The 10,412-nt window shown below is 38.2% G+C and overlaps 1 protein-coding gene across 1 annotated transcript in view; it reads right to left on the bottom strand.

The window, feature by feature from the left end:
• The window catches only part of LOC127440510 (heparan-sulfate 6-O-sulfotransferase 1-A), a 255,869-nt gene that overhangs the window by 208,988 nt on the left and 36,469 nt on the right, over window positions 1–10,412 (bottom strand). The gene's annotated exons all lie outside the window — the stretch shown is intronic.

The raw sequence follows: 10,412 nt of genomic DNA on the forward strand, positions 1-10,412 counted from the left end.
AAAGCGTGCCAGAAGCTGTGAGGCATGTCAAGGTGTTGTCGGGCATATTGTAACCAGGCTTTTTTGTGGCATTGGTGCAGTAAAGGCTTCTTTCTGGCAACTCGACCATGCAGCTCATTTTTGTTCAAGTATCATCCTATTGTGCTCCTTGAAACAACCACACCGTCTTTTTCCAGAGCAGCCTGTATTTCTCCTGAGGTTACCTGTGGGTTTTTCTTTGTATCCCGAACAATTCTTCTGGCAATTGTGGCTGAAATCTTTCTTGGACTACCTGACCTTGGCTTGGTATCAAGAGATCCCTGAATTTTCCACTTCTTAATAAGTGATTGAACAGTACTGACTGATATTTTCAAGGCTTTGGATATCTTTTTATATCCTTTTCCATCTTTATAAAGTTCCATTACCTTGTTACGCAGGTCTTTTGACAGTTCTTTTCTGTTCCCCATGGCTCAGTATCTAGCCTGCCCAGTGCATCCATGTGAGAGCTAACAAACTCATTGACTATTTATACACATACACTAATTGCAATTTAAAAAGCCACAGGTGTGGGAAATGAACCTTTAATTGCCATTTAAACGTGTGTGTGTGTCACCTTGTGCGTCTGTAACAAGGCCAAACATTCAGAGGTATGTAAACTTTTGATCAGGGCCATTTGGGTGATTTCTGTTATCATTATGATTTAAAAAGGAGCCAAAGAACTATGTGATAATAAATGGCTTCATTTGATCACTATCCTTAAATAAAAGACAATTTTTTTGCATGATCAGTCATATTTTCAAAATCAATGCCAAAATTTCACAATTTCTGCCAGGGTATGCAAACTATTAAGCACAACTATATATATATATATATATATATCAGTTGAAGTCAGATGTTTACATACACCTTAGCCAAATACATTTAAACTCAGTTTTTCACAATTTCTGACATTTAATCGTAGAAAACATTCCCTGTCTTAGGTCAGTTAGGATCACTACTTTATTTTAAGAATGTGAAATGTCAGAATAATAGTATAGAGAATGATTTATTTCAGCTTTTATTTCTTTCATCACATTTCCAGAGGGTCAGAAGTTTACATACACTTTGTTAGTATTTGTTAGCATTGCCTTTAAATTGTTTAACTTGGGTCAAACATTGTGGGTAGCCTTCCACAAGCTTCTCACAATAAGTTGCTGGAATTTTGGCCCATTCCTCCAGACAGAACTGGTGTAACTGAGTCAGGTTTGTAGGCCTCCTTGCTCGCACACGCTTTTTCAGTTCTTCCCACAAATTTTCTATCGGATTGTGGTCAGGGCTTTGTGATGGCCACTCCAATACCTTTAATTTTACTTAAGCCATTTTGCCACAACTTTGGAGGTATGCTTGGGGTCACTGTACATTTGGAAGACCCATTTGCGACCGAGCTTTAACATCCTGGCTGATGTCTTGAGATGTTGCTTCAATAAATCCACATAATTTTCCTTCCTCATGATGCCATCTATTTTGTGAAGTGCACAAGTCCCTCCTGCAGCAAAGCACCCCCACAACATGATGCTGCCAACCCCATGCTTCACGATTGGGATGGTGTTCTTCGGCTTGCAAGCCTCACCTTTTTTCCTCCGAACATAACGATGGTCATTATGGCCAAACAGTTAAATTTTTGTTTCATCAGACCAGAGGACATTTCTCCAAAAAAGTAAGATCTTTGTCCCCATGTGCACATGCAAACTGTAGTCTGGCTTTTTTATGGTGGTTTTGGAGCAGTGGCTTCTTCCTTGCTGAGCAGCCTTTCAAGTTATGTCGATATAGGACTCGTTTTAATGTGGATATAGATACTTGTCCACTTGTTTCCTCCAGCATCTTCACAAGGTCCTTTGCTGTTGTTCTGTGATTGATCTGCACTTTTCGCACCAAACTATGTTCATCTCTAGGAAATAGAATGTGTCTCCTTCCTGAGCGGTATGATGGCTGCGTGGTCCCATGGTGTTTATACTTGCATACTCTTATTTGTACAGATAAACATGGTACCTTCAGGCATTTGGAAATTGCTTCCAAGGATGAGCCAGACTTGTGGAGGTCCACAATGTTTTTTCTGAGTTCTTGACTGATTTCTTTTGATTTTCCCATTATGTCAAGCAAAGAGGCACTGAGTTTGAAGGTAGGCCTTAATATACATTCACAGGTACACCTCCAATTCAGTGCACCTCCTATCAGAAGCTAATTGGCTAATTGCCTAAAGTTTTCTGGAATTTTCTAAGCTGCTTAAAGGCACAGTTAACTTAGAGTATGTAAACTTCTGACCCACTGGAACTGTGATATAATCAATCAAAAGTGAAACAATCTGTCTGTAAACAATTGTTGGAAAAATTACTCATGTCATGCACAAAGTAGATGTCCTAAACAACTTGCCAAAACTATAGTTTGCTAATATAAAATCTGTGGTTAAAAAATGAGTTTTAATGACTTCAACCTAAGTGTATGTAAACTTCTGACTTCATCTGTATACATATAATTTATTTATTTTTTCAAAAATGTATGAAAGCAACATGGACACTACAAACTTGACATGTTTTAAACTGGATTTTTTAAAAACTTCTCATTTTTTAAATCTTGAACACCCTTATTTGTCAGCGACCCAATGTTATCATGATCCATTTACCAAGATGAATGCCTGCTGGTCCAGGTGTGTGTGTGTGTGTTTGTGTGTGGACATCAGGAGGGGTTTACAGTGTGTGTAAAAAATGAAAAGTGATACAGACAACAGGAAAGCACAGGGGTCACTCACACTCATGGCAGTCTGACAAATCCTTTCAATACATCACCATACAAAAGAGAGGGAAATTACATCTCATGGTGCTCCTTCCAAGTGCTTGCACTCCTTCACTCTTTCATTCCCTCACTCTTCATTTCCTTCTCTCTTCATCTCCCTCTTTTACATTATGGATTTCTGTCAGTGAAATGCACACATATTTTCCACTTTCTCTGCAGCCGCTCTAGTGTTATTCTTCCCTCGCTGATGTCAGATCATATTTTGTAATAGACTGAGATGCTGACAGCCAAAGGTCATCTGATTAATGTCACGGCAACAGCTGGATTATGACGGAATGTTTACCCTCCACCCCACTTCACCCTCTCTTCTCTTTCCAACATTCCTTTCATTATTCACTTCCTCCCTTCACCTCACTCATTTTCTTGCTCTTTTACTCATCCCCCCCCCCCCCCCCAAACATATACCTATAAATAGTAAATCCAGAGAAACTGATAATTTTGCAGTGGTCTCTTAATTTTTTCCAGAGCTGTATTTATATATAAATATATATATAGTGTAGGCAAATGACATAAACTGGTCAAAACTAAGTAAATCAGCAAACAAACATACTAAAATGTAGAGTGCTGCTAGGGAATATTAATATTTTCAGAGTTTCACCCCAGTGTGCCCTCAATAAAAAAGCAGTCTGACAAAGGCGACATGCTCTTGGCTTAAAGTCAACATAAAAACGCTTTCTGCATTGCAACCAATTTTATTTCCGAAATCTTATGTATTCAGAGACGGTATGAGACGGGTTACTGGTGTACTTATGAATGGGAAAAATCATAACATTGTACTGTATATGGAGGCTCTAGGAATGGAAGTCCCACCTCACAGTTAAAAGAGCCAATCACCTTTTTAATAGAGCTATCCACTGCCTGTATGTTTACTTGAGAGTATGCATTAGCTGGACCAGCCTGAAAACAGTGTTCTGTTTTTTGCACAATCTGAGCTAAAGCAGCACAATTTACAAATGTACAATTTATTTTTTTGAAATATGTTATTCAATTGTAATTTTGACCAACCATTTTGGAGATTCCGGTCTTTCCCCATCTAAGAAGATAAAAGCTTTATTAGTATTGATAAAAAACAGCTGTCCGGAAGTGTAACAAACATGGCCATAGAGTGACCTGACTTGCCTTATAAAGACTTTGATGTATTTCAGAAGATTAAATGAGAAAAATGCAGGGTGGGACTTGATTTTATCCATCGGATATAGTATATTGAATCATGAAAAGTGGGGATTCCATTCGTGAATGGAGCCTGGTGATGGTAAGACAGATTGTTGATGATAGCCAAAAAGAAAAGTAATTTTAGATGTCATTTACATATAGAAGTCATATAGTTTTACATATAGAAAAACTGCCTTTTTAATTAAGGGTCAAAGAGAGGCTGGAAAATGGTAACATAAAACTAAGTAATGACTGATTTTTGGTGCTAGAAACCTTGCCAACACTAATAAATAGACAATTAAATGCTACAAAAATTTAGAATATGGAACTTTTAATAAATAAGAAAACAAATACTGATATCTTATGGCTTGTCCAGCAAAATGTGGACATTCCACCGAGACTGCCCTGCTGTCTCTCACCGAATCACAGAGACAGGCGAGAGCTTGATCCAGATCACCTTTCCTTATACTGCAGGACCTATCTGCAGCCTTCAACACAGTCAACCATCAGATTCTCCTGTCCACCACCTCTACTCTGGGCATCACAGGAACTGTTCTTGGCTGGTTCAAGTCCTATCACTCAGGTAAGTCTTTCAAGGTAACCTGGAGAGGTGAGGTGTCCAAGTCACATCAGCTACTTACTGGAGTACCTCAGGGCTCAGTGCTTGGCCCACTTCCCTTCTCTGTATATACAACATCACTGGAACCCATCATTCAAGCACATGGGTTCTCTTACCACCGCTACGCTGATGACACACAGCCCTACTTGTCTTTCCAGCACACATGCTTTGAAATTTGCAAGAGATGCAGAAAAAAAGCCTTTGGAATTACTTAAATTCCAAAGGCTGCCTCTTACTTGTAGTAACTCAAACTGGGACTTTTAAAACACAAACACCAAAAAGTATGAAATATGGTCTAGAACTTGACAGCTAAAATGTGCAGTTAACACTCTGATCCCATCTTTCATAAGCATGAATCCGTGCCTACACGTCTGGCCCATGACTGTGTAACTATTAACTTCAGTCATTGCACAGACCTGCTTTTACAAAAAGCTATAGTGCGAACTACTATCAAGTCAACAAAGCTCTTGTGAGTCATCCATCATGTTTACCAGTGTATCAACATCTTCTGAAATGTCAACCCCCGAAAAAAGTCTGTGAAGCAGTTAGTAGTCAGTCTATCACTGGAGTCAGTTTAAACCCAGAAGGGTGAATCATGGTGGCTTTTGCCACTTAAGTCCCCATTTTTGTGTCATTTTTGGGCTTTTCAACACTTTTTATTGACAGAGATGGGCGGGGGACAGGACATTATTGAGGAAAGAGAAGGAATGGAATCATTGCATGGAAACGTTGCAAGTCGGATTCGATCCTGGATCACTTGCAAGAGTCCAAAACATCTGCACTAACCACTAGGCTACGACTCCAACAAGGCCCAGTTTTTAAATACAGATGGACCCAAATATTAATGATATCTGTCCTTTCTATAGCTCTGAACCAAAATCTAGCGAGATGGCTCACTGTTTACTGCCTATGGGCAGCTGCTTATGGAATCGAATTGAAATCTCATAAGTGACTGTGACTGATTTAGGCCACGTCCACACTATGTTTGCGTTTAAAAAATAAAATAAAATAAATAAATAAAACAATATTTTGGCTACATGTACGACTCTCATTTACACGACAATGGTGTTGTGTCCTCCATCAAAAACAAAGCAGTTTTGAAAACACTCTCACTCTAAAATTGTCTTTTTAGCTGTGGGATTACCAGGTTCTGGTCTATTGTTCTTTCTATGTATTACCAAAATATTTTTGAATCTACATCGCTATAGCCAACTTTATGCTAAATGTAACGTTTATTCTGGTGCAACATTAAAAATGTTCTAAAGAATAAAGTGTTTCCTCAACAAACCCCCCCAACAATAACAATCTAAAGTTGCGGGGCCTGGGTAGCTCAGCAAGCAAAGATGCTGACTACCACACCTGGAGTCACAAGTTCGAATCCAGGGTGTGCTGAGTGACTCCAGTCAGGCTTCCTAAGCAACCAATTGGCCTGGTTGCTAGGATGGGTAGAGTCATGTTGGGTTAACCTCCTCGTGGTCGCTATAATGTGGTTCTCGCTCTTGTTGGGGCTCGTGGTGAGTTGTGCGTGGATACTGCAGAGAATAGCGTGAGCCTCCACAGGCACTATGTCTCTGTGGTAACACACTCAACAAGCTACATGATCAAATGCACGGACTGACTGTCTCAGATGCGGAGGCAACTGAGATTCATCCTCCGCCACCCGGATTGGGGTGAGTCACTACGCCACCACGAGGACTTAGAGCGCATTGGGAATTGGACATGCCAAATTGGGAAGAAAAGGAAAAAAATAAATAAATAAATACAGCTAAAGTTGCATGACTTACACAGATTCTTCCAAACGTCAATCCAAGCTTGTTAAATGTGTATGGTGAGGTCTTTTTAATAAACAATGGCCCTACTGGTTTTCTCTGGAAAACACAAGAGATCTGGAAGCATGTTTTTAAGAGGCCTCCCATTTGCACAGATCCTATCTTCCTCCTACTGCTCAGAGAGAGAGAGAGAGAGAGAGAGAGAGATTCCCTCCTTGGGCCACTAACACAGGATGACTGACGGTCTGAATGGGCACAGCTGAGCGCAGAGAAAGATTTATGTGCTTCAAATGAATGCTTCATTAAATAAACATCCCCAAACATAAAGACCTTTTGTGTCAATACAGAGTATGGTTTTTCTAATGTTCAGGAAACAGACACTTGTGAACAAACATGGCTAAAATTTAAATGAGCAATGGAATCAGGAAATGCCCTTACAAAAAAGATACTGTGGCAGTTATATTGATGGTTAACTGAAAGCTTTAGATGGTAATACTATGATGTTACTTTAATAAATAGCAAGGTACTATATGATTACTATAAGTTAAGTTAAGCACTATCGGCAGCATCTGTGACGTTGTTGATTACCACAGCATTTTTTTTTTTTTAATCAGTTTGTAAAATCAAACAAAATTCATACTTTAAGTAATGCACTTACAATAGAAATATATGGGGCAAAACATTGCATCGGAAAAAACATAAAAAACCTCAGTTTTGAAAGTATGTCAGTGTGTGTGTGCTAACATGCATGTTCTTCTTACACTGATTATGCTTAAAAAGCAGACAACGTGTACAGTCCTGTTTTTTGTTTTTGTTTTTTTTTTAAATCGGGCTAAGGTCATAAACCATTTAAGCACACAAATATTTTTGCCTATTACCCTTATTTCCTGTTGCATGCAAACACATTTACAGCTGTTTTTAACGGTTTATCCAATATGCCCAAGTGTTATGTGCAATGGTGCATGCCTGTTTACATTTTGACGTCAAAAGCTGATAATTTTCAAATGATTTCAAGTCTCAGGCAAACATCGTGTTAAAGGAATAGTTCACCCAAAAATGAAAATCTGCTGATAATTTACTCACCCTCAGGCCATCCAAGACGCATGTCCTGACTGCTCCTCCACGTGACGCATGATCTTACCAACGCGCTTACATCATCCCTCTCATGAGCGCACGTCACAGAGATGTATGGAAGCAAACACTTGTAGTTAAAAAGTATATAAGTATTGTTTTGTTTCTAAAAATAATCAATCGTTTGCATTCAGAAGAAATTTATTTGTCGACTGGAGTTGTGTGGATTATTTTGATGCAAAAATGGAGGACATTCACTTGCATTGTTTAGAGGAGGAGGCCTGAAATGAAATCTTAAATTCTGTTTTGATGAGGAAAGAAACTCAGATACATCTTGGATGGCCTGAGGGTGAGTAAATTATCAGCAAATTTTCATTTTTGGGTGAACTATTCCTTTAAATAAGCTGATTTTTGTTAGTCCTCAGTGGAATGGTGTGCATGTATATGCACTCATTAATGAAAAAAAAAAGATAAACTGCATAGAACAATGATCCCACCATAAAAGGACGATTTAGATAACTATAATAGCTCAAACGTCAAACATTTTTGTCAGAAGAATTAATGTAAGCGCTTAAAAATACGAGCAGCATGTTTCTGCTTTTAAACTCTTTGCATTGCCCCTACCTCCATTGTTAGTAGGGATGCACCGATGTATCAGCCACCAATATTTATCGGCCAATTAATTAATAATTAATTATAATTAATAATTAATTATATTTATTTATCACACATTATACATTTGCACATATACAGTGAAATTCTTTTTTTCACATATTCCAGCTAAGCTGGGGTCAATTACTGACCAAATTAAAACCATTGGCAAAACGGTTTTAAGCATAAAAATGCAGATATGAAAAACGGATGGCTCATTTATAATTAATTATCAACACACTTTATAAAAACTCTGTGAATTCAAATGCACAATACAAAATTAATGATAGCCACAGAAAATAGAAGGTTTGGCACTCCAAAGAACATGTAATAATTTGTAATCATTCTCGCTCTCAAATTAATGAGGAAAAACCGTTGTTACAGACATGACAGTTTTGAAAGCGGCACTTACCTATCCATGAGGAAAAACCATCCAAAATGCTTTGAAACCAGCAAACATTGACTTCTGAGTCATTGGTATGGTATCCATTAAGGCTGCGCAATTAATTGAGTTAAGATTGAAATCGCAATATGTTCTTACACGATTATTAAAACATGAAAGGCTGTGTTTAAAAATGGACTGCAATCAGCGCTTCAGTCAGCATTGTGTAAGCAAGCTGCGCCCTCTAGCGTCTGGACGTCTATATCCATTATACAACTATAGAACGTAAAACGGTGTTTCGTTCCTTTTGATAAAACGTTTTATACGTTTAAACGTTTTGGTAAAACACGGCGTAATATTTACCGACTCGGGAACGCAGTCCGTAAAAAGTCTGGAAAAACTTCCATCAGGAATAAAGGTAATGTGTCTTTTAAAGAAATTGAAGAAAACTCAAGAGTTCCTCTCCATTATGCTGTTTGTTTAAGGACAAATGTGATGTAAATTCTGTCATGTGACACTACATTTTTGCGTTAATGCCATTTTTCTTGACAAAAATTGTTTCCAAGCCAGTTTTTCATGACAACTGACGTGTCGACATAGGCTTTATGCGCTAAACTTAAAAAAAATAATATTATGTCGACACTTGCAAAATTTATCAATAATTTGCGTTTCTATCAGCTTTATTTTGATGCGCTAAAACTTTTTTCTCAAAAAATCTTTGGATGGAAATTTAGTTAGTGTTCAACAGATCCAATCCATGTTCAATGGCAATTATTTATTGTTAGAACAATAAAAAGCTTTTGTATCTCTTTGTATATTTTTAAAACATAATTCCTGAGCAGAACTGTAATCGGATGACAAAATACGGTAAAATATCAATATCGGTATTGTATCAACCAAAAATTTTCAAATCTGTGCAATCCATAATATTTTGTGCGTTATATAAACACAATTTTTGCTTGTTTGTTCAAATTCAAGGACAATTTGAAATTATTTTGTGTGGTTATCGACTGTATCCTTGACATGCTGTAGATTACAGAATAATTTCAAATTGTCCTTAAATCATGTTTATAGTAATAGACTTACGATGGAAGTCTATAGGGCATAACTTGTAGTGCCCAAAAACCTATAGGAATCCCATAGCACATTTTTGCAATGTGATCAGTGCCAGGATCATTCATTGCATTTAGTAAATTATTTACTAAGGTCTATTTGCTTAGAGTGTCTTGACCAGACATTGGTAATGTGTAACTTATTATAAGAATTTTAATCCATGTGTTATGCAATTACTTTGTGTATACACAGCAATAAACTGGGAAAAGTTGCACAGAAGCTGTTGTGGAGTCCAGATTCTAACAGAGCTTAATAACACAGCAGGGGTTTCAGCAGAGTGAAACAGTCTCTCTCTCTTTCTCTTTCTTTCTCTCTCTCTCTGTCTCGCTCTATCTCTCTGTATCTCTCACTCTCGCTATCTCTCACTCACTCTTTCTCGCTCACTCCAAGACCAGAAAAGCATCAAGGCAGAACTCTCTGTCTACCTAGAGGCATGCTGGGTAATTTCCAAGAGGCTTTTGTTAAGCATTGGTCAGATGAGGTCTATAGCAGGTTCCCAAGAGAGAGAGACAGAGAGGCAACAGAGGTTGTGGAGAGGAAAGAATTGGAGGAAAGTCTCCTAGAGATTATGGGAGAAAATAAATCATCACCTCTTCATTTATTTGGATTTGTCCTACAGTCAGTCTCCAACTCAAACTCGTCAAGTCAAATCAAAAAAAGAATTCTCTTTCTCACTCTTCACCCCTCCTCTCTCATGCTCTCCTCTGCAGAGGCAATAAATCAAGCCTGGGATTTCTCTCTCTCTCTCTCTCTCTCTCTCTCTCTCTCTCTCTCTCTCTCTCTCTCTCTCTCTCTCTCGTGCGCATGAGTGAGCGTCTGTTGAGCGAGTGGAGCGTGGTGAGTGTGT

The sequence above is a fragment of the Myxocyprinus asiaticus genome, chromosome 5 (genome assembly GCF_019703515.2).
Source record: "Myxocyprinus asiaticus isolate MX2 ecotype Aquarium Trade chromosome 5, UBuf_Myxa_2, whole genome shotgun sequence".
Lineage (NCBI taxonomy): Eukaryota > Metazoa > Chordata > Actinopteri > Cypriniformes > Catostomidae > Myxocyprinus > Myxocyprinus asiaticus.